The sequence below is a fragment of the Coffea arabica genome, chromosome 6c (assembly GCF_036785885.1).
Source record: "Coffea arabica cultivar ET-39 chromosome 6c, Coffea Arabica ET-39 HiFi, whole genome shotgun sequence".
NCBI classification, from domain to species: domain Eukaryota; kingdom Viridiplantae; phylum Streptophyta; class Magnoliopsida; order Gentianales; family Rubiaceae; genus Coffea; species Coffea arabica.
Genome location: NC_092320.1, coordinates 42,270,255 through 42,282,972, shown reverse-complemented (window position 1 = coordinate 42,282,972; position 12,718 = coordinate 42,270,255). Strand labels below are relative to the sequence as shown.

Below are 12,718 nucleotides of genomic sequence, written 5' to 3'. Positions count from 1 at the left end.
TGATGTTTAATTTATGTTTAGTAGTGGCATAAGAGGCAATTTTATGGATTAATTCTTGATTTGTGGTTGAAATGATGAAGTTTTATTATTTTTGGGGATTTTTCTGTTTTAATATAAGCATGATTGTGTGGCTATCTAGGATGATTAGAAATGGTATATAATGACTTAAGGAGGTGGGAAAAGTGAACAATTGCAACCAATTTCTGGTTTGGGAAAAATTTCAGCAAGTTAGGGTTTTTGGGTTGCACAATCTGTCCGAATTTTTAGTACCTAGTTAGAGGCCGAATTGGCCTTGACTTAAAACATGAAATTTGTAGGAAATGACATTTTAGAGGTGCCTGTAAAAGTTCAGATCATTTGGAGTAGTGTAGAGTGAGATATGTCGATTTTACTGTTGCTGTTCTGGGTTGATCAGAATGTGCGAACTGCGCTTGTAATCGTCTGTTTTGACTGGAATTGCTTGGGATTTGGATGTTGTTGTCTTCTGATGAAATGTAGCTGGATGTCTTGGTTACTGCATGCCTTTGGAATCGATGCATTTGGACCTGTATAGACTGAGTTGGACTAATTACAGCATAGTGTGATTTGTAAACCTGCAATTACGGTTCTGGTTTGGTATTCTGCATTTTTGACCTAGTTGTGCTAGGATTTGGACTGAGTGGCCTTCTACATTGTTGTAGCCCTGTCTTTTAGCTTCGAGATGGTGGGTCTTACACCTTCATCCGATAATCATAGGGGATTTGGTGCCATTACCGCAAAAAGAGGTCAAAAACTGTTTTTCAAGGCCAAAGCTAATTGCATTTCCGAATTTTCTGGTTTGCTCTAATGTTTGTATATGTTCATGGAACCCTATTGGGGTCATAATTGGCATTGGTTTATGACTCGTTATCGAGTCTCCATGTACTTGTTTGCATGTTTTAGGGCTCGCTCTCATTCCGGTCATTTCCTAACTAACTTTTGTACTTGTACTACTTTGAGCCTAGGGAACGGCTTTTGGTAAATGAGATGACTTTTGTGTGAAACGTTGGGACTGATTTGAGGAAATAATGAAGCCTTAATGGCTGGAAAAGTAAGAATTTTAGGGGAGGTGCTGCCCGATTTTCTAGGCCGTTTGGTTCCTTTAAGTTGGATTTGCCTTTTAGTGGAAATGAAAGGCTTTTGGGTTGTTTGCGCCTAAGTCTTCATGTTACCTTTTCGTTTCCAAGAAAATCATGTTTTCCACCCTTGCATTAGTATTTCTTTGGCAAGGTGTACGACGTGTAGCCGAGCCTCATTTGTGCATTCCGTTTATTCGATTATGGATGTGAAACCTTCAATTGGTTTATTTTGATTATTTTAGGGTTTCTTGGCGATTAAGGCCAATCTGAAGTAAAAAACTTTTGAAGTTGAGCCGGTGAGTGTACCACTCCCCTCCATTGCTGTTTAACTTGATTTCTGCTCTGCAATCTGTTTATTTGTTTGAGACGAGGGTGTACTTTATCACACTCGTTCTCTTGTCTGTTCATATGCCAATTTACTATGCAAAATTTGAATCTGTTATCTGTGTCTGCATCTGTTTGGATTTCTATGACCTATGAGCTCAGTCCTGTGGCTAAGTTATTCGAGTCGGGCCGGCAAGGGCCTGGACGATTAGATAACGAACCACGGTAGTCTGTTCGGGAATTTTGGGTATTGAGACCCTTGATTCCGGGTATACTCGAGTATTACCATTTTGTTCGTTTGAGGTGAGCGGGCCCGGTAAAGGGGTGTTTGGTGGACGGAATTCGGTGTTAAGAGGGGTCTACGGACGCGTTGGTTCTATATACGTTGACGGAGAGTCAACCGGTTTGGATCAAGTACTGCGCTAGAAATTTGGCTCCTGAGAGCCACCCGTATCCTTCTGATTTGAATCATTGGTTCCTTTGCTTTACATCTGACATGTGTATCTGATTTGTTAAATGTGAAATGCCATGATTTTAATGCTATCAGTTTGGTACCTCATTGAGCGCAAGCTCACCCCTTTCTGTTCCTTTTATTTTCCTTACAGGAAAATAAACCCTTTTGGTCTGGATTTGACAAATGGCTGCCAAATTGAGCTAGTTGAACATATCTTTTGTATAGCTCATGTATTAAAACCAAGTGTACTTTTGGGGCGTTTTCTCTTTTGATTTGGCAAACCGTGTATATGTATTAACTTTTGAAAGCTTTTGTATGTCATTTTGATTTGTAAACGCTAAAGATCAGATGTGAATGTTTGTTAGCTATTTCGGTTGGGTTCTGACGGGTCGGTTACTATTCATGGCCGACTCCGGATTTCTTTTTTTTTTATTTTGGGTTATTTTACTATTTTGAATTGTTTACGCGCGTTTGTAAGCTCCGGAATGAAACGGATAGCTCTAATCTGTTCCGTTAGTCCTGGCGAGAGCTGGGCAGGCTGTCCGCCGAACCCTTTGGTTCGCCTTAGGGTAAGGTGGGGCTGTCACAACAAAGACAGGGTAACCACTCCCCAGAAGAATTAAGCGTGAATCACAAATTAGAGGAGACCGTTCGGAAACACAATTAAAATTGAAATTCAAAATTCTCCCAAGCAAAAGCAAGCTGCTAATAAACATGATCCAAACTCAAAACCATAACAAGTCTCTAGATGTAAAAACATCGATTAATTAAAAAAAAAAGATAGCAATATTACCAGTTGGCGTGAGACAGAGAAAAAGGAGCGAGTAGAGTATATAGATCTGCAATCAAAAGTGCTGTAGGAAAATAGCTTGGATTTGGAGTACGGCGGAGGATTCCAAAGAAAAAGAGATCACTATGGAGGACTGGTTTTGCGGCAAGAGGAGCGGCTGCCCTGCTGGTGGTGCTGGGTGGACACGGAGCGAGTTGGGCGAGATTTGAGAGTGATTAATCAGGCAAAAAAGGAATGAAATAGGGAAAGAAATATCAAAGAATGAGAAGGAAAGAAAGATAAGAGATGACGGCGATTTGGAGAGGAAGAGGAAGAAGGAATGAGAGGTCAGAAATCTGTTGAAAAGAAGAGGAGAAGATGAAAAGCGGCGCCTCAAAGCTTGAGCGTGATTTAGGGTTAGAAGAGGCCTAAAAAAAATAGGGCGAATCACATGCTTGTCACGTGAGAGACGACGAAAACCATTCCAGGTCATAAGAGGCCTTCGGCTCTTATTCTATATATGTTGAAAAGGAAAAAAGGCAAGAAAAAAAGGGAAGTGGTGTAGGAGGGGTGATGAGGACGAAAAGGTTTTGAAAAGGCTAGGGGAAAAAAAGCAGCAGAGGAAGCCTGGGAAAAGAGAGCGGGGGTGGAGAGGAAAAATAGAACGGAAAAAATAGAGCAAGAACAGGAGGCGGCAGAGGAGGAATCTCTTCTCATCTCTCTCGAATTCTTTCCACATCGGTATTTTCTTCTTCATCGGTCCAATATCTTACTCCTCAGACAGCCCTCAACCCATGAACCTTTACTCTCGGGTCTTTTTCCTTGTTTCCTCAATTACAGCAGAAACACTTTCGTTAACTTCATAACCACCAAGGCACCAGTACTCCATCCACGCCACCATTACTACCGCCTGAAATTCCAAAGCACCAATGCAAGATGGCCAAAAACAGCCCCAGATTTTTTCCAATTACGCACCTCCACCCTAGCCTCTCCTCCTCCCTCCGCCAGGGCTTCTCCCAGCGTCGCCCCTAGGCTAAATTTCTAGACTGCACCGCCTTTTTCCCGCACCAATAACCCCTCTGATGCTGCCTCCCGCATCCGCAAGAACTTCAACTATTTCTGCCAAGCCTTAACGCCGAAAGAATTGCGGGCAGTGGAGAAAGGCTTCGGAAAGTCCTGTAATCACAGAGCAAGGCAGGAGCAACAGAGAGGAAAAAACAGAGGGGAAGAAATCTGAAAAAGACCGAATAAAAGAAAAACAAAGGAGGAGGTTTTCGACTCAAAAACATAGAGCAAAGGAAAATAAAAAAACAAAAGGGGGCTCTCGGCGGAGAAAGGAACAGGGGAGCAGTTGAGGGGAAAAATGGGCAGAGGAGCAAGATAGAAGAAATAAGGGCAAGTGAAAAGGGGAAGTAAAAAAGGCTATGAGAAGCTAAGGAATAATGGGCAAGAGGAGACGGCTAAGAAAAAGGGGAGAGCTTTGAGGCTTCAGAGGCGGACGGGCAAAGAAAAACTGGAGAAAGGAATACCGCCGCCGCTCATAGCCGCCGCCACTTCACCGAACCCACCATCATCACCGGTCAATTTTCATCAAGCAAGAGCACAGTAAGTCCTTTCTTCTTTGAAACTTCAGTTTTGTTCAAGCTCTCAAAACAGGCTGCCGTGACTATGTTGGTTGCAATTTTCCTGTTGTTGGTTCATGATTTTTGAATACGCATGCCGTATGTGTTAATTGGACCATTTTCTGTGTTGCTGGCAAAATTTTGGGGCTGAAAATAACCTTAATTGAGGAAAAAAGTCGGTGAAATTTTATTGCCTATTTGCTGTTCGACGAAATGCCTAACCGGAAGTCCTGCTTGAAGATGATTTTTGCTTGCGTTTCGCGTGAAAGAAAAAGGAATAGTCAGCTAGTTCAGTGTCTGTCAAAACATAAAATCTGATTTTTCATGGTAGAAGGAATGGTTTTGATCCTGAGGGGCTTGTGCGCAACACCTTTTCCTGTTTTGCCGTTTCATATTTTCCCCCATTTTGTGTGAATTTAAGTTAATGCTAGGAGAGGGGTTTTGTTTGCTTGAGCCAAACTGAATCTGTTTCGTGTGGTTCCTTTTGGGGGGGGGGAGTTACAGAAGAAAAATGCAAGAGATCTTCGGGCAAGATGCATGATAGTTTCTGATTTTTTTTTATTTTAGCCCCCCACTTTCTGTCTAATTGCACTATGGTTCAGAATCTTCTGTAATTGAATCATTCATGCCCCTATTGAGTGTTCATCTTCTCTTCATAATTTAGGTGCATTTCTAAAACATCCTATTTCTGTGATTTGGGGGTATAATTAAACCTTAATTTGTTTTAATGGATTTATTATCTTTTTGGGTTATTGTGAATTGAGTAGCTTGGGTTAATTGGTGGGGCTTGGCTAATGGCTTTTTTTAGCTTATTTATTTGGATTTTTTGGCTTGGGCCTAGGGAATAAAAAACCTCTCCTTTTGTTGGGTTTGCTTTGTTAAGAAAGGAAGGCCAGCCCACCCATAGCCTCTGGGTTGTGCGGCGGGCTTAGGGAGCACTTGGCCCACAACAAATAAAATGGCCCAATGGCCTGTTTTGCCAAAAAGCCTGATGACAAAATTTCACTCCAGCCCCCTGACTTTCGAGTGTTGTCACTATGGCCCTAACAACTTGTAACTTCCTTCAATTGGGTCCCTAATTTAATTGCAAATAGGTCCCTAAACTTTATTTTCTTTAAATTTTGACCTCAAAACTTTGTTAATTTTTGCAATCAAGTCCTTTCTTCTTTTGACTTCTTAAATGTGGGTTGTTTATATGATTTAATTGATTCAATTTCACAATTCATTTTTATCTTTTATGATTATTTGTTAATTAAAGTGATGCCTTGACATTTTCTTTGTATTTTGGAGGATAAATATGTGACTTCACTTCATTAGAGCCCCAACTCAAAGGAGGTACACCTTATCCTTATTTTGACTTATTTGATCCTATGTGCACTTATGTGAAATTATGTGTGAAATTGCATGCTTCTTTTTCTTTTTGAATATTCTCATTATATTTGTTCATTTAGTTACTTTATTTGTTTTAATTTTTGTATATTTATTTTAATTTAATTTGTAATCATTTGGGAGGGCAATTAAATGTCACAATTGTAATAGTTAGGTTATTATATCATTTTATTCCTTCCCCCCCTTTTAGATTGTAGTAGGGTTCCCCGAATGTAATAGTTAGGGATTTATTTGCTTTATTTGCCTTGTGTGTTTTTGCATGCCTATGTGTTATGTGTTACTTGCTTTCCTAGGGTCTTGCATCTAGACATCATGCTTATGTGTTATGTGCTATATGTGATTTATGTGTTTATTTGCTTTATTATGCTTTATCTGATTTCTTAGACCGTAATAAATGCATGTTATCACATTAGTCCAATGCTAGCTGTGATTCCCTTCCCGTCACCACACTAGTCCAACGCTAGTTGTGGCTCTTTGTTCCGATTTTCCACTAGTCCAATGCTAGTGAGGATCCATAGACATGGGTTAGTCCAATGCTAGACCCTTAGGGAGGTCCCTCGCTAAATCATGTTTGTATGATTACATTACACTTCATGCATATTTTTTCATTTTTTAGGATCTTTATCATTTTCGTATAATATTTCCCCTAATAAAACATCCCTTACCCATATGTATATATAACATTAGATTTGCATCTCATTTAGGAAATTAGGGGGTAGATTAGTGCATTTTGCCAGATTAGACTAGAGATAACCCCTTGGATATGGGATATGGACGAGTTTGGCTTTTCTAGCCTTAGCACGCTCGTATTCCCTCTATTAAAGGGACCATTGAAAGTCACGAGTATAAGTCCCCCGCACCCATTATGATGCATTCCTTTAGGTCATACACATTTGTATATTATTATTTTCTTTACTTTTTCTTTCTTTCGAGTCTCACGACTTGCATTATTCGTGACCTCTCCAAAGAGTCCGCATTGAGCATCACAATTAATGTGATTGGCACCAATTGAGTTTTGAAGAGAAATTTCGACCATCTGATACCCTCCTAGGTCTAGGATTTGCATTCATATAGTGTAACGCCCCCACTTCTCCCTAAGGCGAACCAAAGGGTATCCGCGGGACGCTTGCCCAGCTCTCGCCAGGACTCACTACAATCCATCATTCAAAAGCTCGAAATACTTTAAGTAACTTCAATACATAATTAAAGTACTCCAAATATCTCACACTTACAATTATGCAGCTTCCAAGCTTAAATACAACCCAACGGAAAAGGGTACAATAGCCATCCGTTATAATATAACTTAAAGTTTTCAAAAGAAAACAATCTAGTACTACTCACGAGCACCCTTGGTCTCGAACCCTGTAAAAGAAAACCACAACGTGGGATGAGCTACACAGCCCAGTGAGGTTCCAAGACACTCTAACAGTTCAAATAAATCAAGTAAGTTGGGCATATCATATGCATGGTTCAATGTTACACAATGGCGTGTTATCATGAGGTGATAATCATTGTACGAGTAATTTGAGACATTTATCATGGTATGAGACATTTATCATGAGACAGGTATCATGATATAAGTACATTGGTCAGGTAACAGGTATGGAGCGTATCACAGGCATAGTTCAGGATTTCATGTTGACATTTTAGCATGAAACAATTATCATGATACAAGGTAAACATATACGATAGGATACGGTGTTCCAGTGGAATTCTGTCGGTCATCTGCACCTTATGACTTCTGATCCCCACGGTACGGTCTGGCCATCGCCTTATCCCTCCAGTGGTAATACTCGAGTATACCGAAACGGTGGCCCAGGGTTCCAACCTACCCGACCGAGCCCAGTCCTGGCTCGAGTAGGTCAGTAACCAAGGGCAGGGCCCAAGTTCAGCTTAGAGCTTACAACATGCACAGGTAACCAAGTAATTCGACAAAAGGTAAAATTCATCATTTGAGTAGGTCGAGTGAGGTAAAGTACACACTCGCCTAATAATGATGGACAGCTTCATATAACATGTGATTCATGATAATGAAGTAATCAGGTGGTCAAGTAACCAAGTAAGTTGGTGATCACGTAAGCAGATAACCAAGTAAGCAAGTAACCAAATAGATTAGAAAACGGTAAGTAAACACGGTTAACGGTAAACGGTAAACGGTTAACGGTAGTAATTACGGTTAATTGGTAGACATATGTCATTTCAATAGGCCGCCATTGGCCGTTTTTCACTTTCACCACGTAAGAGTCGAGGAGATTTACTCCAACCGACTTATGCTGTCATAGCATAATTAATCATTTAAACACATCATGAAAATATGCTCTCCAAACATTTCATATCTAGTATTTCAAGTAATCACATAAGTATGCTCTTTAAGCATTTCATATCGAATAGTTCAAATATACCTACTTCAAGTGTTTCATGTCGAGTAATTCAAGTATACATTATTCAAATGTGCATGAGTGTGGTAAATACTTAATGACCATGGGTTAAGCATGTCATAGACTTATTCCAATTACGTATTCCTATATGGAACACTCACCTAGTCAAAACAAGCGAGTAGTTCTTAAACAAGCGTCTTAGGTGTCCGCTCCGAGTTCCTCTGGGAGATTCCCTCGAGTGCCTGAGCAAACAATAATCAACTACCACTCAAAATCATTCTAATTATTGAGGAAAATTGTACACTAGTACAATCTAAGAAATTAACGCAGAGACGAGTCTAAGAGTTCGTGTAACTCGAGGTTCAAAAGTGGGTTTTAAAATACAAGACAAATCTGATTTCCATCTTTGAAATCAAATGTAAAACGATCAAATGATATTGAAGGAAAATGGAGGGTTTGAAACCCTTAGTTTCCTTTAAGTTAGAAAATTCCAGATTTAACAAGCAATATTTGAAAAATCATATTTCACTCTCCACAAGTCCAAAATTGGAAAACTTGGTACTGTTGGAATCCTCTTTCAAAGTACTAAAAGTTCTTAGAAGACACTTTTCCACGAATGTAAGTGAAAGGCACTCAAATTTTGGCTCAAAGTTGGTAACTTGAATTACCAAGACAGATTTAAGTTGGTTTTTGGCCAACTTTAGAAATTCGGAAAAATTCACTTGTTTTGAACTAACCTTTGAAATTTGGAAATGAATTAGTGTTAAAATCCAAGAGTATAACAAAACAAGCGGAACGAGAAATGGAGTTTTGAGCACCAAGATATAGTACCTCCAAGTTGCTGAAAAAGTTAAGACTGTTGGGCTATTTTCCAGGTTTAAAACTAGATTCGAAATATCATTTGGTCATCAAGTTGGCATTAGAAATACATCAAACTTGGTACACTAAATCTTCCATGTTTGAAAAACATTTCTACTAAGTTTCGTACAAAAACTCTCACGGTAAGGTAGTCATTAAAACAACCAAAGTTTATGAAGAGTTTCAAGGCTAAACTACCTTCTCACTTTTCTTTCGTTTACAAACTTTTTGTACCATGAAATCAGTTCCAAATCTCTCCATTATTGAAACCAAGAGTTCATAAACATCCACTGAGCAATTTAAAGACCATTGACATCCAAATTCTAGAAATAAAACTCTCCAAATCAGATTTGACCATTTGGCTAAGAGAAAACGAAAAGTTTTCCAGATTCGATGAGCGAATTTTGTGACACCATTTGCATATCAAAATGGTCTTAGAATATTACCAAATTTTGTACAATTAAACCTCCATATGAGGATTACTCTTCTATCAAATTTCATTTGAAAATTCACACGGGAAGGTAGTTAACTAAACCATCAAAGTTCAGGAAATTTCCCAAGGTAAAACTGTCTTCTAGCTCTTCTTTCCTTTTTAAACATTTTGTCCAAAGCAACCAACCCAAATCTGGTTTATTTGTGAAACAAAGTCCAAGGAACATCTAATCTAAAGTTTGGTAGATGTCGGACATCAAAGTTTCCAAAACAACAAGTCCCAAATCATTGTTAGTTACAAATCTGTCCAAGTGGAAAATTCTATCACTGTAGCAGTTTCAAACTTTGGCCACAACTCACTCCATTCAACTTGGAATTGGGCGTGGTTGATGGCGTTGGAAAGCTCTCTTCTAAAGCTGAATTGTCTCAGAAGAAACCATTTTCAAATTCCATTCACAAATAGCTCGTTTTTGAGCATCAAGTAGCAATTTCTGTCCTGTCTCCTGGAGAGCAACGAAACAGGACAGTGATATTCAATCGAATGGTGTGGCTCACTCAAGTGGAACCAGAATGTGAAATTGGTACCGATAGAAAGCTAGGAATGTCTAGTTTCCAATGCCGCAAACGGCACTTGATTTCGACATCGGAACAAAGAGTTATGGCCGTTACAAAATGACTGCCTGGGCAATACGGGATTCATTTTCCAGTTTTGCTAACTTTGGAAATCAACTCATTTGACCAACCAAATCATGTTATTTTTCAATGAAATTTTGTACACACTTACAATAATAGATAAACAACATAATCAATTCATTAGAATCTCAAAATCTGGCACGAAAATGGTCGGACAAGGCAGGGGTAAAACGGTCACTTTTGCTCCAAGCACCTCCTTTGATTTTCTACCAACAATACAACATTAATCTACTAATATAAGCACTAAACCACCATTAATTTCATCATCCAACATCAAATCAGCAACAACCCAAGAGTGGGAGTTCATAGAGCCCACTTTCACATTTTATACCATAAACAAGGCTACCCACATGATTATATAACCTTATATGTGCAATAAATCTTACATAAACTAAGATCTATGGGTTGGATGATTTGCTACCTTCTTGGATGATTAGATCAGAAATTTTGGTCACTCTTTGCTCCAGAAAACCGTGGCTTTTCAGCTCCCTTTTGCAGCTCAAAATACTCCTCAAGTGTTAAGCTAAGTGTAGTTCGAATTTGGAGTGAATTGGAAGAGGTTTGGTGAAGATTTGATGGAGGAATTGGAAGAACTCTTGAGCTGTTTTTCTTGCTTTGTTGTTCGGCCAGATGAGGGAGCAAGAGAGAGAAATTGTGGTCTGAAATGAGGCTTCCAAAGGAAGCTTAATGACTAAGGATTGGGTGCACAAAAGTCAACCGCAAAAAGTGCGCGCACGCGCGCGTTTTGTGCTCGATTCCTCTCGCGTTTGTTTCACTAGTGTACTAAACTTCTAATGCATTTATATTCATATAAATATTATTCACTCTTAATTGTCCCAAAATAAGGGTCTAAAGTTCCTCAATTTAAATTGCGCGTGTGAAAACGCGTATCTCCAATTTAAGCGCAATAACGCGAAACTTCCGAGAAATTCTTATAACGATAGTACTAATAACTATCACTTGAGTATTTAAACATTAAAATGCCTAATTTAGGTCCATTGTACATGTCTCCAATATTTCAAACCTATTGTACTCTCAATCGATCAAGATTTCCAAAGACGTGTTCACTATTTTTACAAAACGAGCTTCCGAAAATTAATTTTTGAAACAAGTCATTTTAAAAATATAATGAAACTATATAAAAGTTTAGGTTTTGGCCAAAACATAAAAGTTTTACCATTATGGCATAGCTTTCTAACGCCTTTGGAATTTCTTGATTTGGATTTATGAGCTGTGAGATATGGTCCGCCAAACAGACCCTGTCCGTCACCCTAAAGTGCAAACTTCTAGTACTGTTCTCCATAATTTCGACCTGCTTCCATTCAGATCTAGATTAAGGTGTCTTCATGAAAATTTTAACCCTTCCTCTTAGCTTCACAACGGTGTCTCATACATTTTGATCCGACATTCCTAGCCTAAGTTTTAATCCAAACGGTTCGGGAGAGCAAATCTGCCCGTTTCCGTTTCCGTTTCCCGTTTACCAATTCTGCACGTGCTCATGTGCCAATTTTGCCGTTTTGCTTAATTTATCCACTTTAGTAGTTGTTTGTGTGATAATATGGCTCAACCTTCTGCTACAGGCGGTGACGGGCTAGACGGAGTCGGTGGGGCCCACTAGCTGGCGACTTGAATTCATTTCTGTACTTTCTCTCGTATACTTGCTCTTTAGGTGAGTAATCAAGGTTTCTGTGTAACTCAATACTAATATGAGTTTACTATGAAAAATGGGCACTTAGGCGAGGGTGTACTTTATCGCACTCGATCTAAACCCTATTAGTTGCTCTTGATACCTGTGAAATATGATTTTGTGATTTGTTATGGAGCATTTATTGCTTGTGAAACATTGCGGAGCATTTATTGCTTGTGACGCAAGTTGGGAGAATTTATTACTTGAACTAGAGCATTTATTGCTTGAACTACGATTTTAGAGCATTTATTGCTTGAAAATATTTTAGAGCATTTATTGCTCGTGACTTGAGCTGAGGCTCATGGTCTCTCTATGTGGGATCCTTTAAGAGAAGCGAGCTGTGTGGCTCAGGATCTCAATGGTCAACCAGTGATCAAACTCGACAAATGAGTTGGCTTGGAAGCCACCCGTATCCTTACCATGTGGTGTTACTTTTCTGCTTTTAATTTGCTCTCACTGTGCAAATGTTGACATATAAAAATTACACTTTTATCCCTGATTAGTCACTAAGCTTCTAGCTTATCCCCTTTTCTTTTGTTTTCCTTAACAGGGCCAACGCGGGGAAATTTTGGCACCATCACTAGTATAGTTGGATTTTGTTTGTAATCACTGAATAATTAAAATGTTTTTCCCTATTATAGTGATCCGTGTAAGGACCCTTCTTAGGGTCTACTCTTTGGGTTTGGTTATAATCATAAGGATGTAATGGTATGGGTAGTTACTTTTGGGGATGTAAATAGTACTCTTTTGCCGTGTGAATAGCTTTTATTTGCTTTTGCCTTCGAGTCCTGGCGCGAGTTGGGCAAGCGATCCACCAAACCCTTTGGTTCGTCTTAGGGGGAGGTGGGGTCGTCACAATGGGGACAAAGTTCGAATGGATTGATTGCTTTGGTTAGCACTTGACGAGATATTAAAAGTTAATTTAGTATGAAAGAGCCTACTCTTGAAAGGATTGTAATGTCTCAACTAGATTTTTTAGTGAAGCATGGATTGAAACCCTAAAAGAGAATAAATG

The 12,718-nt window shown here is 39.2% G+C and overlaps 1 long non-coding RNA gene across 1 annotated transcript; it reads right to left on the bottom strand.

Annotated features, from left to right (window-relative positions):
- Positions 1-6,809: 6,809 nt before the first annotated feature.
- LOC140008060 (uncharacterized) lies at positions 6,810-10,756 on the bottom strand. Its single transcript, XR_011815475.1, has 3 exons — positions 10,438-10,756; positions 8,195-8,275; positions 6,810-7,017 (listed from the first exon to the last, which is right to left on the bottom strand). It is a non-coding gene; the product is annotated as an uncharacterized lncRNA (long non-coding RNA).
- Positions 10,757-12,718: the final 1,962 nt, after the last annotated feature.